The sequence below is a fragment of the Myotis myotis genome, unplaced genomic scaffold, assembly GCF_014108235.1.
Source record: "Myotis myotis isolate mMyoMyo1 unplaced genomic scaffold, mMyoMyo1.p scaffold_m19_p_13, whole genome shotgun sequence".
In the NCBI taxonomy this organism is placed as follows: domain Eukaryota; kingdom Metazoa; phylum Chordata; class Mammalia; order Chiroptera; family Vespertilionidae; genus Myotis; species Myotis myotis.
The window spans coordinates 26680998-26702536 of NW_023416317.1; positions in this window are offsets into that span (position 1 = coordinate 26680998).

Below are 21539 nucleotides of genomic sequence, written 5' to 3' on the forward strand. Positions count from 1 at the left end.
GTGCTCTGGGTCAGGCCACACCGAGACCCTCTACGCCAGCGGTTCTCAACCTGTGGGTCGTGACCCCTTTGGGGCTCGAAGGACCCTTTCACAGGGGTCGCCTAAGACCATTGGAAAACACATATATAATTACATATTGTTTTTGTGATTGATCACTATGCTTTAATGATGTTCAATCTGTAACAATGAAATTGGGGGTCACCACAACATGAGGAACTGTATTAAAGGGTCGCGGCATTAGGAAGGTTGAGAACCACTGCAAACAATTCCAGTGAACCAAGCTCTTTCTCCCCGACACAGGCCTTTGCACACACTGACCTTTCTGTCTGGTACGAACTCCCCAGGGAGCTCTGATTCACCTTCAGCTGCCTGTTTGCATGTGGTCTGCCCCAGGCGCCTCCTGACACCCTGGGCTCAGTGTGCTTCCCTCCCTCGGGGGCCCAATCCCACTGTTGCTATTGCCTCTTTTCCTGCTCCCCCCCTGCTCCCAAGATGTAAGCATTTCTAGGGCACAACTGTCTTTTTCCTCTTTATGGCTTTTGCACCCCCACCTACAATTTCATCTTACTTATTTCTAAGTCCAAAGCGCTACAGTCTTCCCAAGTAGCCCTGGGTGGGCCAGGGGCACACCATTTTGTGGCCTTACCCAAGTCACACTTTGCAAACCCTTCGGGAATTGTGAGGCTCCTGCAGCCGACGGTGACTCTGTTAGGACAGGACTGATTCTTCCAGATGCTCCCGGCACGGCAGAGGGGCAGGAAAGAACGACAGAGGTTGGAAGGAAGGAAGAGAGGCGGGCTCTACTGGCATATTTCCCTCTTTCTCTCTTCCTTCCTTCTAATTTAATACATTGAATGCTGAAAACTGGATTAATCATAGTCCCTGGTTCATGACACACTTGTCATCATTAGCCTATGCACAGCCCTTATTTATTTATTTATTTATTTATTTATTTATTTATTTATTTATAATATAATAAATACCCATGAACCCACCATCCAACCCCAGGCACCTACATCTCCATATGATCTCCTTACCTAGCCTATCTTTTGCCTTCCCTTCACATAAAACCGCTATCCTGGTTGTTAAGGTTTATAACTTCCTTGTATTATTTAATATGTATATTAGCCCTGGGTGGAATATATATATATATATATATATATATATATATATATACACATTTAGTTGGGCATATGTACATGCCTAAACATTATTTTATTTAGTTGTGCTTGTGTGTTTTTAAACTTTATTGAAACACATTATAGTGCATCTTGTTTTCTAGTACTTGCTTTTTGGAATTGACAAGGCTCATCCATGTTGGTGCATGTAACTGTAACCCATTCGTTGTCACGGCTTATAATAGTTCAGTAGGTGGACAAACAGAATGTTAAAGATGGTAAGGAGAGCTCTGTTCAAGGGGGGCTACTACAATGAGGTTTTGTAGTTGAGTGGAGAGGTCAGGCCCCATGTTGAACACAACAAGGACAAGTGGGAATTTATAGCCAAGGAGCAGGGTGAAGGCCGGTGGATAGAAAATTACTCAGAGCAAACATCGGGGGTAAGGGAGGATTCTGGCTAAACTGACCTCACAGGGTTTTTGTAAGAGGCAGGCCAGGGTGAGGGGTGAGGAATTTGTTCAGCTATCGAGGGTGGTCAGATGCCGAAGGCTGGTAGATTTTCACTAAACTGACAGGATTCTTGTTCAAACTGGGTTCTAGAAGGAGAGAGGGAAGTGCATAGACAGGTCTGTTCAAACAGGAGCCTGAATAAAATTTGGGGAAAGGAGAGCGTCTTTGTCAGCAATTTATTTATTTTTTAAAAAATATATTTTATTGATTTTTTATAGAGAGGAAGGGAGAGGGATAGAGAGTTAGAAACATCAATCAGCTGCCTCTTACACACCTCCCACTGGGGATGTGCCTGCAACCAAGGTACATGCCCTTGACCGGAATCGAACCTGGGACTTTTCAGTCCACAGGCCAATGCTCTATCCACTGGGCCAGACCGGTTAGGGCAGCAATTTATTTTTTCATGCTCCTCTCAAGGGGCGTTTGGATTGATTTTAGTTCGGGGCTATTGTGGGCAGCTCTGCTATGAACATTCTTGATTCTTGAACATTTCCCCGAGTGCATCTGTGCTAATGTTTTCTTAAGTCTATTCTTAGGAGTGGAATTGTTGATTCACTGTCTAGCATGGGTCAGCCCACCAAAATGAAATGCTAAAAACTGTTTCACTCCTCCACATTACATGTCATCAGGGAAATGCAAATTAAAACAACAGTGAGCAACCACTACATACCTATTAGAATGACCAAAATCCAGAACACAGACAGGACCAAATGCTGGCAACAATGTGAAGAAACAGGAAGTCTCATTCATTGCAGGTGGTTTGCAAACTAGCACAGCCACGTGGGAAGACAGTTTGGCAGTTTCTTACAAACTAAAATACTCTTACCATATGATTCAGCAATCAGGCTCCTTGGTATTTATCCAGACGAGTTGAAAACTGATGCCTACACAAAAACCTGCACGTGGATGTTTATAGCAGCTTTATTCACAATCGTTAAGACTTGGACACGACCAAAATGTCCAATAGGTGAATGGACAAACTGTGGTACATCCAAACAATGGAATATTATTCAGCACTAAAAAGAAACGAGCTATCAAGTCATAAAAGACATGGACCTAAATGCTCATTCTGAAAAGACTACATACTGTATATGACATTCTGGAAAAGGCAAAACTATGGAGACAGTAAAAAGATCAGTGGCTGCCCTGGGATGGGGGGAGGGAGGGAGCAGTGGGAGGGACACAGAAGATTTTCAGGGCAATGAAACTACTCTAAACATTCTCCATCTTACTGCCCTTTACTTCTTAGATTATTAGAGCTAGTGGGGCCCAGGGATCTCTGGAATACACCTAAATTAGTCTGCAGTGAGAAAGAAGAAAGGTGAGACTCAGTGACCAAGACTCCCAAAGTCATTCAGTGAACACTGAGCCTGGTGCAGGACAAGATATTAAGGACCCACGCACACATGCACTAGAACATACATAACTACATCCAGAGGTCTGGAGATTTCTATTGTCATAAAATGCCTTGCTACATGGTGATGAGGTGGTGAGATGGGAGGGACAGATCATGGCAGGGTCACACCACAAGATTTTTAGGTTTTTAATTCATTTATATAATCTTCATTTTTCTCTTATATAAAACTAGAGGCCCAGTGCATGGATTTGTGTACCGGTAGGGTCCCTCGGCCTGGCCTGTGCCCTCTTGCAATCCAGAACCCCTCGGGGCATGTCAGACTGCCGGTTTCGGCCTGATCCCTGCAGGCCAGGCCAAGGGACCCCACCGGTGCACAAATCCATGCACCAGGCCTCTAGTATACATATAAGATCTTTGATTAATCTCTTCTCACCCTCCCCGCTCCCCTTTTCCCTCTGAGATTCATCAGTCTGTTCCCTGTTTCCATGCCTGTGTGTTAAGCATCTACCCCTTGGTGGTCAGTGCACATCATAGCTACCAGTCAAATGGTCGAACAGTTGCTTAGGCTTTTATATATATATATATATATATATATATATATATATATATATATATATATATATATATATATATATATAGACTAGAGGTCCAGTGCACAAAATTCATGCACAGGTGCAGTCCCTAGGCCTGGCTGGTGATCAAAGCATGAGCGTCTGGCATGGAAGGTCAGGTCCCAGCTGACCTCTGGGCTCTGGGTAGCACTTGGGCCCCTGAGCCCCTGTGCGCCCCCCTCCACCTGAGTAACAGTGCCCGAGTCCCCATGTGGAGATGCAGTGAGCAGATGCCTCAGGCCAGGATGCAGCATGGGCCTCTGGGCCACCCAGCGATGCTGCACAGAAGCGGGGCAGGCAGTGCGCTCTCTCTCAGCCGGCCTCGTAGACCGGCTCCTGCGCGAACCCATGGGGAGCCTGACAGGCCCCTGCAGTCCCGGTTGCTGCGGCCCAGCCCACCCAGAAGATGCTGCACAGGGCGCAGGGAAGGTTCCTTGCGGGTGCCCAGCACCTGAGCACGGGGGCTTCCCCAGTGCTTGAACCCTGGTGTCCTGGGGGAGGGTTGCAGGGGGAGTGAGAGCGAGCTGGGCAGACACCCTGCATTCTCACTGCACCTCCGTGCCCATCACCCCCGCCCCCAGGTAGCCGGCAAGAGGTCACAGCGTGTTGCTGATGCCTGCCATGTTCCACGCTAACCCAGGGTGGTCAGCACACGTCATAGCGAGCGGTCGAACTCCCGGTCAAGGGGACAATTTGCATATTAGGCTTTTATTGTATAGAATGGGTGATAATATCTACCACATGGAGTTGTGAGGATTAAAGGAGGTGATGTCTGTAAGGGCTTGTCCCACAAGTGGTGATCTTACATCAGTTATCAAATGTCTGGGAGCTCAGTTTTCTGGTCTGCAAATTGGAACTAACCAAGTGCCTTTCTCTAGTGACATTTGTCTTTTGGACTTAGAGCAGACAAACCACCTTCCTAGGCGTGAGGAACTCCCCACCACACGAGTCTGGGTAGGAAGCAGAGTCACTTCCCAGTGATGGGCACAAAGCCCAGCACTTGGTCCTGGCTCTCGGATCTCCTGCAAACCCTCTTCACATTTTGCCTTTGGTGAAGTCAAACACCCAACGCCCCTTCATTTCCCAGCCTCCCTTGCCGCTGGATGATGCAGTGTGATCTGGATTCTGCCGAGCAGACACACCAGCCTGTTTCAAGCAGTGAGCTCCGTGGGGAAACGCGGGGCCTAGGCCGTCCATTCTGGCTGGTACATCTGGGGAAGTAGAGGCAGCTCTTTTCTGATCTCGGCTATAGCAGAAGCTCCCTGCCAGGCCAGATCTGCAGTGGAGTTACAAATATGTTCCTGAAAACACGGTCCAGGACCTCATTTTCCATAGTCCCGATGATTCTGTCAGTTATTTAATGTTTTACTATGTCCCCATCTGCACAAACTAGGCACCCTTTCTGTTACAGCCCCTTTTCCAGGCTTCCTGACCGCTCAGCCAATCAGAACCTTCCTCTTGGGTCTTCAAAGCTGGAAGCAGCCCTAGCCAGTTGCTCAGTGGTTAGGGTGTCGGCCTGTGGACTGAAGGGCTGTGGGTTCAATTCATGTCCAGGACACAGACCTCAGTTTAAGGCTCCATCCCGGGCCTCGGTTGGTGTGCAGGAGGCAACCAGTTATGTGTCTCTGTGTTTCTCTCGCATCAATGTTTCTCTCTCTCTCTGTCTCTCACCCTTCCTTCCATTCTCTCTAAAAAGATCAAAAATATCCTAGGGTAGGAATTAAGCAAGAAAACTGGAAGCAAGCATTCAAAAAAGGATGGTGTATTTATTCTGCTGGGGGGCGGGGTGGCCACAGCAACCTTCAGGCCTCAGGGACAGTATTAGCAGTGGTGCCCACCCCTGTGTCCAATGACAACCTGGGAGTGGCATCTGTCCTCCACAGATTGGGTTTGGGGTGTGATTCCAGCTGTGGTTCTGCTGCCCTGAATTTGTTGTTGATTTTATTGTTCCTGCCTGCCCTTTTTTGGATCCGGTTCTCCAGCCTTCCCAGTCATTCTGTGATTTCCTTTCTTTTTGTTCATACAGTGAATTACATGGATTGAGTTTTCCATGTGGAGCTAGCTTTGCATTTCTGGGATAAGTCCCACTTGGTCATGATATTTATTCTTTTAATACCTTATTGGACTCCATATGCATCTAATATTCATAAGGGATATTGGTCTGTGCTTTTCTTGTAATATCTTTGCCTGGGTTTGGTATCAAACTAACACTAGTCTTCAAGAATGAATTAAGAGCCCTGGCCAGTGTGCTCAATGGTTGGAACCTCGGAGGAAGGATCTCAGGTTTAATTCCCAGTCAAGGGCACCTGCCTGGGTTGCAGGCAACTGACGGATATACCTCTCTCACATCGAAGTTTGTCTCTCTCTCTCCCTCTCCTTTCCTTCCACTCTCTCTAAAAATCAATGGAAAAAATAACCTCCAGTGAAGATTAACAAAAAAAGAAAAAAAAAATTAGTTAAGAAGTGTGCCGAAACCGGTTTGGCTCAGTGGATAGAGCGTCAGCCTGCGGACTGAAAGGTCCCAGGTTCGATTCCGGTCAAGGGCATGTACGTTGGTTGCGGGCACATCCCCAGTAGGAGATGTGCAGGAGGCAGCTGATCGATGTTTCTCTCTCATCGATGTTTCTAACTCTCTATCTCTCTCCCTTCCTCTCTGTAAAAAATCAATAAAATATATTTAAAAAAAAGAAAAAAAAAGAAGTGTACCTTTTTCTTCTATTTTGTGGGAGAGTTTGTGTAAAATTGGTATTATTTCCTCCTTCAATGTTTCACAGAGTTCACCAGTGGTGTAATTTGGCCCTGGCATTTTCTTTGAATTTCTTTAAAATAGAAATTCAGCTTCTTTACTAGATATAGAGCTATGTGGCTCTCTGTTTCTTTCTTATGAGCTATGGTTAATTTATATCTTTTAAGAAATTTATCCATTTCATCTCATTATTGGATATATTAGCATTAGGCTGTCCATAGTATTTCCTTATTATCCTTTTCATATATGTGGAATCTGTAGTGATGTCTGTCACCTCTTATTTCTGATATTGGTCATTTGGGTCCTTTTTATCTTTCTTTTGCCTGTTCAGTCTGGTTAGCAGTTTATCGATTTTATTGCCCTTCTCAAAGAAGCACCTTTTGGTTTTATTTATTTCTTTGGACTTTTTTTCCCTATTTTATGATATGCACTCTGATCTTTGCTATTTTTTTCTGCTCACTTTGGCATCCATTTGCTTTTCCTTTTCTAGTCTCTTAAGGTGAAAGCCAAGATAATTGACTTGAGATCATTTTTCTTGTCTAATATAGGCGGTTTGGTGCTATAGGTTTCTTTCTAAGGACTGTTTTAGCTGCATCCCACAAATTTTGCTATGTTGCTTTCCATTTTCATTCAGCTCAAAATGCTTTGTGACTTCAAATTCTCCTTTGACTCATAGGTTACTTAGAATTGTGTTATTTTGTTTCTAAATATTTGAAGATTTTCCAGACATCATTCTGGTATTGATTTCTAATTTAATTCTATAGTCCTCAGAGAATATTCTTTGTGTGACATGAAGTTTTAAATTTACTAAAATTTATTTTATGGCTCAACACATAGTTGATCTTAACCTGGCCAGTGTGGCTCTCTGGTTGAGTATCGACCTATGAACCAGGAGTCACGGTTTGATTCCCAGCCAAGGCACATGTCCTGTTGTGGGCTTGATTCCCAGTAGGGGGTGTGTAGGAGGCAGCTGATCAGTGATTCTCTATCGTCGTTGATGTTTCTATCTCTCTCTCCCTCTCCCTTCCTCTCTGAAATCAATAAATATGTATTTTTTAAAAAGAACATAGTTGATCTCTGTAAGTGTTTTGGGTGTATTTAAAAAGAACGTGTATTTTGCTGTTGCTGGGTGGAGTGTTCTGGAAATAGCAATGAGGTCAAATTAGTTGTGGCAGTCAAGTTTGCTACTGACTTTCTGTCTACCTGTCCTGTCAATTATTAAGAGAAGGATGTTGAAATCAGTTCTTGTTTCACATGCTTTCGGTACAGTCACCTTTGAGTTACATCCTTTACGAAATGACCTTCTCTGTGCCTGCTAATATTCACTTCTCTGAAATCTATTTTGTTTGATTTTATTATATTCACTCTAGCTTCATTTTTAAATGTTAGCCTCATGTATCCCTCCCCATCATTTTATTTGTAGCCTATAGTCTATGTAGCCTCTAGTATAGTATATTTAAAATGGGTTTCTTCTAGGTAGGTAGCATATGGTTGTGACTTGATTCTATTATCTGATTGGGTAATCTCTGCCTTTTGATTGGGGCATTTAAACTATTACATTGAATGCGATTATTGATATGGTTGGTTTTAAAGCTACACTTTTGCTATTTGTTTTGTATTTGTTCTCCCCCCCCCCTTTTTCTCTTACTTTTGATTAGTTTTTAAAAGTTCATTTTGTTTCCTCTGTTGGTTTATTGGCTGTAAGTCATTGTTGTGTTATTTTAGTGGTTGCTTTGGGGCTTATAGTGCACATCTTTCACTAGTCACAGCCCACCTGTAAGTAGCATACCGTTTCACATAGAGTATAAGAACTTGTCATGTCTCCCCTCTCGGCCTTTGTGCATAGCTGTCACACATTTTACTCCTGTCATGCATTTTACATATGTTACAAACCCCTTAATACATTTTAATTTTTGCTCTAAACCATTGATTATATTTTCAAGATATTTAAATAATAATTTAAAAGTCATTCTATTTACCCATATAGTTACCATTCCAAATACTTCTCATTCCTAGATCCATATTCCATCCGCTATAATTTCCCTTCTGCCTGACGGATTTCCTTGAAACATTTCTTATGGTGCAGTAGGCTGCTGCTGATTTATTCAGCTTTTGTATGTCTGAAAAAATCATATTTGCCTTCATTTTTGAAAGATATTTTCTCTTGGTAAAGAATTCTAGGTTGATGGAATTTTTTCCCCCCATTTCAGCACTTTAGAGATGTTGCTACTTGTCTTTTAGCTTAAATTGTTTCTGACAACAAAAATCCACAGTCATCCTCATCTTTGTTATTCTGTAGGTAATGTGTTCCCTCCTCCCTCCAGGCTACTTGTAACATTTTTCTTTATCAGTCGTTTCAATCCATTTGATTTTGATGTGTCTGGGTGTAGTCTTCTTCATGTTTCTTGTGCTTGAGTTTTGCTGAGCCTTTTAGATCTGTGGTTTATAGTTTTCATCATCTGGGGATTTTTGTTGTTGTTGTCATTATTTCTTCAAATATTTTTTCTACTCCCTCCATTTCCTTCAAAGACTCCAATTACACACATATAGGCCACCTAAAGCTGTCCTGCAGCTCACTGTCCTTCTGTTCACTTTTTTCATCTGTTTTATCTCTGGGCTTCATTTTCAACAGTTTCTATTTTTATGTCTTCAACTTCACTAGCCCTTCCTCTGCTATATCTAATTGGCAGTTAATCCCATACAGTGTACTTTCATCTCAGATACTGTAGTTTTTGTCTCCAGAAATTCAACTAGGGCCTTTTTAATATCTCCCATGTCTATATTTAGCATATGCAGCTTTCCTCTAGTATCCTGAACATATGCAACACAGTCATAATAATTTTGAAATGCCTTTGTCTGCTAATTCTATTATCTGTGTCACTTCTGAGTTAGTTTCAGTGGGTTGATCTTTCTCCTCCCTTTGCATTGTGGGTGCCTGCTTCTTTGCATGTCTGCTCATCTTTGCCCACTGGGCAGCAAGGCCCTTCGGAGTATCCCATTTGACGTCCAACTGGCTGATGCAAATAGATACGGTTTCCTGTTCTCAGGGAGCTCCAGCGATTGTGCCCTCTGGCCTTCTTGGTAGTTATTTCCTGGGCCTTGGATAGTTTCCTCGTATGCACATCGTGATCTTGACTCAGCTGAATCCTTCGGGTGCCCCTTTGCAAATCTCCACGGTCCTCTTTCCTAGAAATTTCTGTCGCCTTGGCCCCTCTGTTCTCAGCTCCATATTCCTAAATCCAGGAGAGTACCAAGCTCTGCCTGGCTTCCCCCTTTTTTAGTGCCACGGCCTGGAAATTCTCTAGGCATAAGCTGGGTCAGCTGTTTGTTCCCATCTCTTAAACCAGCGGTTCTCAACCTGTGGGTCGTGACCCCTTTGGGGGTCGAATGACCCTTTCACAGGGGTCGCTTAAGACCATCGGAAAACACATATATAATTACATATTGTTTTTGTGATTAATCACTATGCTTTATGTTCAATTTGTAACAATGAAAATACATCCTGCATATCAGATATTTACAATATGATTCGTAACAGTAGCAAAATTGCAGTTATGAAGTAGCAACGAAAATAATTTTATGGTTGGGGGGGTCACCACAACATGAGGAACTGTATGAAAGGGTCGCGGCATTAGGAAGGTTGAGAACCACTGTCTTAGAGGTAACTGTCCTTCCCTGCCTATTACAGGGTCCTCAAACTACGGCCCGCGGGCCACATGCAAATACAAATATTGTATTTGTTTCCGTTTTGTTTTTTTACTTCAAAATAAGATATGTGCAGTGTGCATAGGAATTTGTTCATAGTTTTTTTTTAAACTATAGTCCGGCCCTCCAACGGTCTGAGGGACAGTGAACTGGCCCCCTGTTTAAAAAGTTTGAGGACCCCTGGTCTAATACCTTGGGAACCGCTGTTTCATACATTTCATCTGGTGTTTCAGTTCTTTCAGGTGGGAGGGAGCATCCAGATTTCGTTGTTCTGTCTTGGCTGGAAGCAAAAGCCTTCCTTTTGCACGCAGAGTACTTTTCTGATGTTTATAATGGGAAACCCGTGCTGACACCCTGCCTTACATGACTGATGTGAGGATTAAATGAGGGAACACATGCAGATGCTCAGGACAGCGCCAGCTCAGAGCAAGTGTTCAATTGATGTTGACGTACAAGTCAGCGCTTGCTGTGACCACAAAAACTTCCACATCTTACAACATCAAACGTTGCTAGTTCATGGATCTACTAGTCTATGTGGTCTGCTTAACGCTGTTTGTCACGACTCAGCTGTGGGTGGCTTACCTTGAGCACCAGGCTTTCTCATTCTGGGACCCAGGCTGACAGACACAGCCTCTGAGAAGAGGAGAGCACGAGGCCAAATAAACCTGTGAAATGCATTTAATGTTTCTGCCTGATGTGGTGCCTATAGCATCCTCTCATCTTCCATTGGCCAGAGCAGGTCAGATGGCCTCTCTGAGAACCAATGGGCTGCTGCTGTGCTCTGCCCACAGAGAGGCCTGCAGAGAAGGGATGTATAATTCTCTTACAGAAGAGGGAGCTGATACTTGGAAATAATAACACAATTTACTACAGCTGGAAATTGTTATTAACATCCTCTTCTGCAAGTAAATTTCCTTGTACAATTTTGTTCAAAGCAATGCTTTAGGAGAATTGAGGTGGATGCATCTCTGCCCATTAGCATTTTCTTCATTGTAGACATACATCTGTCCTCACTTGATTTGTTATTGACTGTGGACTCTGATTACTGCAGGAGGAAGGGCAATTCATTCATAATGGGCTGGAAGGCCATTGAGACAGGTTGATGGAGACAACTGGCAGTTCGAGGGCAAACAGCTGAGCATTGGGTAGATAACTGAATGGCTTGGTTCAGGCATCAACATGCCACTTCTATTTTAGGTGCCCAAGCCTTTACTTTTTACCGTTTGTACAGGAAACAAGGACCCAAGGCCAAGGCTCCCATGATGCATTTGAGAAAGTCAGCCCATCCCTAGAGGATGCCAGTCACTTCCCTCTTCATCCAGGAAGCTACCCTACCTACCTCAGCCTGCATGGTGCCGCCCGCCACTGAATTCAAAGAGCCTTTGTTCCAGGGCATTTCACTTGGCAATGAATTACAGGCCTGCGTGGAATAGATTTTCTGTTACATTAATTAACTACCATGTGGTTCGAGGATCAAGGAAGTCAGATTTCCCAAGCACTTCCTCTATGCCAGGCCCTTTACATATAGAGGCTATTCTAAAACTCACAATGACTTGCTGATGTAGGCACTGGTGTCTCTGTTCTACAGGTGTGGAAATAGAGGTGCGGAGAGGTTAAGTTCAAGGTCACATAGCTAGTAAGTGGCAGAGCTGAGATTTGAACTCCTTTAGCGTGTGTTATAGCAGAGAGTGGCTGTTCCATTCCATTTCATGATCAGAACCAGGAATCTGGGGGTCACCCTGATGCCTCTCTCTCTCCCTCGTTCCCCATCACCAGTTCTATGGGTTTTGCCTCCTGATAGCTTCCTCACTTGTCCTCTTCAGGCGAAGCTAACGTCGCCTCTCACATTTTAACCACCTCCCTGTGCTTCATCTTGCGCCCCTGAGACTGTCTCCAGTTCTCCACACAGCAGCCACATTTAAAACACAAATCAGACCATATCACCTCCATGCTGAAAACCATGCAAAGCTTCCTTTTGTTCTTGAACTTCCTTCAGGAAACCATAAAGGAAACATTTTAATTTAAGTAGGAAAAAATCTATAAAACTCTCAGAGGCAAAAAATATTAATACTGGTACATATAAATTGCCATAAAGCAAGCTAAAAAAAACTAACAAATTAGAGAAAAATATTTATCATACCACATGACTAACAGAGTTTTATTCCTCATTATATATAAAGACTTAACAAATTAACAGAAAGTGATCAACATCCAATAGCAAAATCACAAAAATTCCGTTTACAATAAGAGAGAAAAGTGACCTATAAATTCATAAAAAAGGATGTTCTACTGCTCATATAATTAATTAAATAAAACTAAGAAACAAGCAAAAACGGTTGCCTACCATGTTGGCATAGATTAAAGTTCTGAAGATACACATGTTGATGAAGCTGTAAGGATCCAGGCAATTTCCCACAGGGTTTGTACAATGAAGGCTATTTTAATACCTTTGCAGATCTCAGGCACTCTGACTCGGGAGCCACGCTGCATAAGAAATATATTAAAATAACACGTGCGTCCTGTATTAAGTATAATGCTTGCTGATATTGAAATATTGAAAGAATTTTATAATGTTGCCTTTGAAATCACTCGGCTGTAAGTAATTCTTATGATCGCCTGTTTAACCTACGATAGGCTCTTACTCAACAGTCATTACCCATACTTGTGAATTCTTGCAAAATGAGCCAAATAGATAACTTACTGATTGTTTTCAAATAGAATCAATTTTTTATGACTAAGGACATTATAAGTGATACATGGCAGAGATAGATAATTAAATATTGATTGGTCCCAGATTTGCCGTTTGCCTGGTGTCAGGAAGTGAATATGCACTGCTCAGTGCCCGCACTTCCGAGGCCCTGATACTGAGCTACGCCTCTAGGCCATGCTCATGGCGAAAGGGCCGCGGACAAACATCTGGGGGGGGGGGGGGGGGGGGGGGGGATGGGGGGACAACTGGGCAATGACTCTCAGCATTACACGTGTGCAGACTTTCTTACCAAGGACTTTTTTTCCTACACATCTACTCACTCATGCGCCCAAACATGCCTTTATCAGAGTGTTCCTGGCCACATTGTTCACAATCACAAAAAACAGAAGAAACTTAAATTATGCGTTAGTATGGATTGAGTCATAGAAAATGGCATCCACTGCACCGATGTGGAAAAGGCACTCTGTGCATTGTCAAGCAGAACAAATGAAGGTACAAAACACTGTGCTTAGAATCCCATCTTCCTCCTGCACACACTAGTTAGTATCTTTTTTTTTTTAGGAGAAGTGGTATAGTCTTACATATGTGTGTGCATTTGTGAAATAGTTCTGGAAGCGCATATGAGAAACCTTGACCGTGGTTATCTCTATGGAGTGAGACAGGGATGGAGAAGGCACTGAGTTCTCTTCAAATACAATCCAGGAGTCACCTATAATAATAAAAGCATAATGTGCTAATTAGACCGGACATCCTTCCCAACGTCCTTCCGGACGACCTTCTGAACAAAGCTGGGGCTGCAAGGGAAGCCCAGGTCCCAGGTGCCAGAGGGAAGCTGGTGCTGGCAGCCGGGGGAAGGAAGGCCTACTCTTGCACGAATTTCGTGCATCGGGCCTCTAGTTTTTCATAACAGTTTAACAAAGGGGTGAGAAGAGGAGGATGGGGAAGGAAAGGAGAAGGAAAAACAAATTCTGAAACTGGACTACAAAGTTGCATGTTCAGGATCCTGCCCTCTCAGGCTTTATCTTGGGCTCCTTGCCCTCCCTGTTAATGCTCTAGCTCACCCACCTGCTCTCAGTTCTTCACATTTCTAGTTCTCCCTCCCATCTCTGGCTCTTTGCACATGCTGTTCCTTCTGCCTGGAACTACCCCCACTAGCACACACACACAGTTAATTTTCATTCCTCTTTCCAATGATTTCTTGCCCCTGAGGGAAGCCTTCCCTGACATCTTGGGCTGGGCCAAGCTCCCAGTTATGTACTTTTGTAGCACCCTATGCCTTTTACTCATGACACTAATCCCAGTTTAAAATTCTATGCCTGGAGGGTTTTGTTTCATGTCTGGGTCCTTTAGTAAATTGCTGATAATCATATCTCTGACATCAAACACCTGATCCAACACATATTAGGTGCTCTGTAAATATTTAATGAGTAAATGAATCAACTAGGGAGGAAGCAGGGGAGGGCAGGGCATTGTTTTTCCAACATGGCCCCTGTCAAGTTCTTCCCATCCAATAGCCTTATAATTTGCGCTAACAACTTTGCCTTCATCACAGTAAGTAATCTGCAAAGGACTTCCCCAGCACTGACATAACACACAAGAATGAACACTCTCTAGAGCAGCCGGCATGACTCAGTGGTTGAGCATCAACCTATGAACAGGTCACAGTTCAATTCCCAGCCAGGGCACATGCCTGGGTTGTGGGCTCCATCCCCAGTAGGGGATGTGCAGGAGGCAGCTGATCATAATTCTCATCACTGATGTTTCTATCTCTCTCTTCCTCTTCCATGTTCTCTCTAAAATCAATAAAAACATATTTTTAACAAAAGAATGAATACTTTCTTGTGGAGAAGTGGAAGAGGTGTCAGTGGGCTTCCTTTTAGTAATTTTAAATTTTTGTTGATGTCATGGCTGTTCAAACTCAACAAAATAAAAGTCCATTTCATATTGGACATTATTTTGTCACACATGCCAGACAGGCTTAAAATTACTTTAAAAGGAGCAACTACATAGACAAAACAAAGATAAAGGGAGATTTCCACTGATAATATGGCTGACCGACCTGACTCTCCCAGAGAAAACAATATAAACTTTGGATAAATTTACCTCTCCCTAAATTTACCACCCCCACCCCCCACCCCCCAAAAAAGAGACCTGGTTACACAGAAAAATGAACAAAGGCAGGTTCCTGATAGGAGTCAACATTTGGAAAAAAGGGAAAACTCGGATGAGTTACTCAAATTCAAGGCTTTTAGTCTCGGCCTAAAACTAATGCAGCACCACACAAGGCAGCTAAACCTCCGCTAGAAATCCTGCATTTTTTCACCTGGAAAAGCAGAGGGCCGAGTTCAGGACAACTGTGGCCACTGGAAAGTGAAGGGCAAAGCTATTGAGGAGCAGGCCAGAGAGAGAAAGTCCCAAATTTGTGCAAAATCTCTCCTCAAACCTCTGTGTAACCCTTCATCTGCGCACGTCTGGGGCAGGGTGTGAGCAGCATAGTTAAGTGAACTGAGATCTGAGCTGCTACCCAAGAGAACGAATTTGCAGATGAAATCCAACAAAAGTAATTGCCTGCAAAGGAAAACAAGCAAACATACAAAGCAGAATCTCGAATCTCTGCAACATGATTCCACAATGTTGGGGATACAAGCCAAAACTGTTTGACATAGGAAGATTAGGAAAATTTGACCCATCGCCAAGAAAAAAGGAAATCAGCCCGGTAGAATGTTCATTTGCTTGAGCATCATCCTGTGCACCGAAAGGTTGCCGGCTGATTCCCCGTCCGGGCACATATCTGGGATGTGGGTTCAATCCCCAGTTGAGGCAAGTATAGAAGGCAACCGATTGATGTTTCTCTCTCACAGATGTTTCTCTCTCTCTCCCTCCCTCTCCCCATGCTTGTCCTCGGGTGAGGATTAAAAACAAGAAAAAAATCAACAAAGACCAACCTTGAGATAACTCAGATGTTCAAATGAGCATATAAGGATTTTAAAGCAGCTGTTGTAATTATAATTTTACCCTATAATTCTACACAAACTCTTCCAAAAAAAACCCAAAAAGGAAACACTTCCCAATTCATTCTGAGGCCAGCATTACCCTGATACCAAAGCCGAAGACACAGCAAGAAAAAAAAACCACAGACCAATATGAACTTAGATGCAAATGTTCCTTTAAAAATTCAGTGAATTTTATTTAACAGTGTATTAAAGAAAATAATACATCCTGACCAAGTGGGGTTTATACTAGGAATGCAAGATTGGCTCAACATTCCGAAGCCAATCAATATAATTCATTACACAGACGAAAAAGACAACTATATGATCATGTTAATAAACACACAAAAAGCTTTTGAGAAAATTCAATTTTCATCTATGATAACTCTCAGCAAATTAGGAATAGAAGACAGTAAAGGAAAATTTCTCAACCTGATAAAGGGTATCTACTAAACACCTACAGCTAAACTCATACTCACTGGTGAAAGACTGAAGGATTTCTCCCCAAAATGTAAACAAGAATGCTCACTCCCATCATTCCTCTCCAGCATCCTATTGGAGATCTTAGCAAGAGCAATGAGGCAAGAAACATAAATGAAAGACATTTAAACAGGAAAGGAAGGAAGGAAGGAAGGAAGGAAGGAAGGAAGGAAGGAAGGAAGGAAGGAAGGAAGGAAGGAAACTGTATTTGTTAACAACATGATCAGCCCTGGCTGGTTTTCTCAGTGGTTAGAGTATCAGCACGCAGACCAAAGGGTCTCTGGTTCAATTCCCAGTACTTGGGTTGCAGGTTCAATCCCTGGCGCTGGTCCAGGTGCGTGCGAGAGGCAACTAATCAATGTGCCTTTCATATTGTTGTTTCTCTCTCTCTCTCTCTCTCCCCCTCCTCTCTCCCTTCTACTCTCTCTAAAAGCCAATGGAAAAATATTCTTGGGTGAGGATTAACAAAAAAACAACAAAACAATTCCCTAAAAGCAAAACATGATCATCTAGGTAAAAAGTTTCAAAAATCAACAAAATAAGCTATTTAGAATACTAAGTGAGTTTAATGATATCAGAGGACAAAATGTCAACATATAAAAATCAGTTGTGCTTTATATACTTTCAATGAACAATTGTAAATTGAAATTTATAAAAGTGTCATTTATCTGTATATATGAAAGCCTAATATGCAAATTTTCCCCTCGGGTGTTTGACCTGAGACTGGGAATGCGATCACTCGCTATTATGTGCACTGACCACGAGGGGGCAGTGTGGAACAAAGGAAGGCCCCTGCTGGCAGCCAGGGAAGGGAAGCCTTGGACAGCAGCCTGAAGGAAGGCCCTGGCCAGCAGCCAGAAGGCCCTGATCAGCCCTGATCACTGGCCAGGCCTAGGGACCCTTCCCGTGCATGAATTTCGTGCACTGGGCCTCTAGTAAGATTATAAAAGCCAATATACATAGTAATAATTATTTTTAAAGTATGTGTAAAATTTGTCTGAGAGAAATCAAACAGGACTTAAATTAATGGATAGCTATACCATGTTCATAAATCAGAAGACTTATTAATAAGATGTCAGTTCCCCTAAATTGATATGTAGATTCAACACAACTCCAATGAATATTCCAGGAGGCTTTTTGACATTGACAAGCTGATTCTAAAAGTAATATGGGGGGGGGGGGGGAGAGAATAAAAATCTACAATAATCAAACCATTTGAAAAAAAGAACAAGTTAAAAGATTCAAATTATCTAGTTTCATAAATTTTTAAGCTATAATAATCAATAATCAATAGTATGGTATTGGCATATGAGTAGACATATAGATCAATGGAACAGAATAGAGCCCAGAAATAGACCCATTCATACAGTCAATTAATTTTCAACAAAGGTGCTAAGCTAACTCAATGGAGAAAACAATCCTTTTTATTATTTTATTTTATTTTATTTATTTTATTGTTAATCCTCATCTGAGGATATTTTCCTAATGATTTTTAGAGAGAGTGGAGGAGAGAGGGAAAGAGAGAAAGAAATATCAATGTGAAAGAAACACATCAACTGGTTGCCTCCTGCACGAACCCGACCAGGGCCAGACTGGGGTAGGGTGGAGAAGTCGGGGGGAGCACGCCCTTGACCAGAATTGAACCTGGGACCCTTCAGTCCACAGGCAGATGCTCTATTCACTGAGTCAAACTGGTTAGGGCAGAGAAAATAATCTTTTAAAAAACACACACAAAAAACTTGATCTTAAACTTGTACCACATATAAAAATTAATTCAAAAGTGGATCATAGAGGTAATGTAAAATGTTTCTGACCTTAGATTTAGGCAAAGATTTCTTAGAAAGGACACAAAGAAACATGGACCTTACAAGAACAGTTGGTAAATTCCTCAAAATGAAAAGTTCCTGTTCTTTGGAAGACTGTTAAAATTATGAAAAGACAAGCCACAGTGGGGAGAAATATGTGCAAGACGCATATCTGATAAGGGATTTGTTTCCAGAATTTATGATGAACTCTCACAGCTCAATAATAAGAAAACAAATAAGTCAGCTTAAAATATGGGTAATAAAATTTGTGTATGTACAAAAATATAGAATGTTAATAGAAGTATAAATTACCCTGTTTTATGCTTAAGTGGGGTCTTGGCAGTTTTCCTTGCTCTTGGGGGTGTGGGCTGGGAAAAGCAGGGGACCAGAAGCCGGATGCAGACACCGGTGATTTATGTGTCCATTTGGATGTGGATGTGCAAAGTCACTGGAAGGTCAAGATGCTAACATGGCTTGCTTTCTGTGGCTTTCTCTCTTTCCTTCGTTTGTGTGTGTTTTTCCCCTTCTGCTGCCAGGCCTCCCTCCTGGCTCTGCCTCTAGGATGCACATTATCCCTCCTGCCCTGGCCTGTGGCCGGTTCCGCCTCCTCGTCATCTTCACGCCTTCCTCTTTGGAGCCATCACAGTCAGCACCTGCTCTGTGGCCAGGGCCGCGGCATTTCTCCCTTCTCTACTGGGGGAGCTCCCTGAGCCCCCGCGGAGCATGCCTGGACTGTGAATGCAGTCGATTAAATGAAACTACAGGGCTCCCGGCTCAGGAAACAAAGCAGCACCTGTACAGGGAACAGCTGCTCTGCACTTTTAAAAACGCCTCCCTGGTCTCTCCCTTCAGCCTCAGTGGGGCCTTGTGCGATGGGATGGGATGTGTAACATCCTCACTTCACAGGGAGGAGCCCCGTTGCCTTCCCACGGCCATCAGAATGAGCGAGCAAGGAGAGCCGCCTGCTCACAGGTTGGCCCCTGTCTCACAGGAGACTGGTGGGTGCTGAGCTGAACCCGCTTTGCAGCCAGAGAAACCCAGGTCTGAGCTGGCCTCCCACATCCCAGCTGTGTGACTCTGCGCAAGTCCTTTACCTCCTCTGAGCTTCCCTTCCCTGTGCTCTGCTGCGAGAACGCCACCGCCTCTCAGAGTTATTAATGATGAGCAAATGCACACGAAGATAAAATGCTTGTATAAGGAGCTCATTTAGTTTCTTTCTCAGTGAAGACAAATCTGCTTATCTGTGACTTTTCCTTGTGTCTGTTCTCACTCCTTTTATTTTGAAATATTAAAACCTAAACATTAGAAGCCTCCTGTTACGTATATACATAAAAATGGAACTATTTCCCCCCAATTATTTGCAACTATTCTTTTCCTTCTCCATTTTTCCTACTTCCCCTTTTCTCTTTCCTCCCCCCCTGGCGCCCTAAACATAATCAGATACCCTTGGCCCATGAGTTCTCCCTGCGCTTGAGCCTCACTCAAAAAAGATCGGCAGAAGGAAAGGGAACCCTTATGCACTGCTGGCGGGGAAGTAAACCAGCGCAGCCACCATGAAGAACAGTATGGAGGTTTCTTAAAAAATTAAAAATTGAACTAACGTAAGATCTAGCAATTCCACTTCTGGGTACATATCTAAAAGGTATGAAACCACTATCTCAAAGAGCTATCTGCACTGCCATGTTCATTGCAGCGTTGCTTACAATGGCCAAGACACGGAAACAACCTAAGTGTCCATCAACAAATGGATAAAGAAAATGTCTATCCTATAAAATAAAAGCATAGTATGCAAATTGTCCCCTCGACTGGGAGGTCCTCTGGGAGTTCAACCAGGAGGCGGGGCCAGCCAGGGGAGAGGGAGGGAGGCCCTGGCCAACAGCTACTAGGGATCCTACCAGCACACAAATTTCATGCACTGGGGAGGGGGGGGGGAGTGAGAGAGAGAGAGAGAAAACCCCCCCAAAATATAATGCATTTGGAATGATTATAAAGAAATGAATAATTTTTTTTTGTCAATGCCTGTTTTCAAACTAATAACTGTTCTGGTCCAGGTACTGCTGATAACTGTGAAGCAATGGAATTGCAAACATCAAGAATCATTTTGTTCAGTATTTGTGTGCCCTCAATTTGTCGACTGTTGCTAGTTTTGAACTGTAAACTTTATCTTTTATGTATCCCCATTAAAAATAGTCTAGTGGCACTTTAGGATAAATTTTCTTTGTTCAAAGCCTAGTCTGGCTTCACCCATTATTTCAAACCAGTTAAACCTGAAAAGGAGTGAAAATTTAGTGAGTTATCAGCTGTTAAAGTCTGTATACACTTTTTGGGGCACTATATATTAATAACATATATTATTATGTATATCAATGTATTACTATATTAATTCTTGAACACATATAATAATAATATATATTATTCAGCCATAAAAATGAAGAAAACCTTGCCATTTGTAACAACATGATGGACTTTGAGGACATATGCTAAATAAAATAAGTCAGACAGAGAAAGACAAATTCTGTATGATCTCACTTATATGTGGAATCTAAAAAAGCTGAACTGACAGAAATAGAGAGTAGAATGGTGGTTACCAGGGGCTGTGTGTGTGTGTGTGTGTGGTGGGGGGGGGGGGCGGGAGGTGGTAATGGGGGAGATTTTGGTCAAAAGGTACAAATTCTCAGATAATAAGATGAATAAGTTCTGGGGAATCTAATGTATAGCATGGGGACTACAATTAAAAATACTGTGTTGCACAACTGATAGTTTTTAAGACAGTAGATCTTATATATGTTATCACCACACACAAAAATGGTAATTATGTGAGAGGATGGAGGTGTTAACTAACCTAATTGTGGCAAATATTTTGCAATATATATATATATGTGTGTGTATCCAATCATCACACTGTACACCGTAAACTTACATATAGGTCCATATCTCAGTAAAGCTGGATAAGAAAAAAGAAAGACCCCCGTCATCGCAAGAAAATTATATGATCGAGAACTTTCTAGCAAATGCCACCTACACACGTGTGCGTTAGCATCCAAAAGGGAGGGAGACGGAGACTACTTGACAGGAGGCAGAATTGCCTTTGCATGAAGTTCTCATACATTCGGACACACTGGTGCCTTTGGGCCTGATCTGCCCCCTACACACTCAGAGCCCTCCCTGCTCAGGAGACCAAGGCCTGCGGTGAACAGTGAGAGAGTCTGGGGGCGAGGGGGGGGGGGGCATCCCTGTCTTCTGTCCTCACATTCCTGCCCACAAAGCCCCTCTTTAAATCCCCTGCAAGGGCCTGGACCACGGGCCCATCTGGGCTTGGCCGTGAGAGTGAGAGGCGGCCAGGCGGACACAAAGCGGAGACTGACCCCGGCCCCCAGAAGGCGTCCCGCATTGTTCTGAGGGAGGCTCTGGGCAGCCCCCAGGCCGGGGGAGGGGAGCAGGTGGGGCTCAGACGGCAGGCGGCACCCTCCAGCCAGACAGATGGCGAACAAAGGGGCACACAAAGGA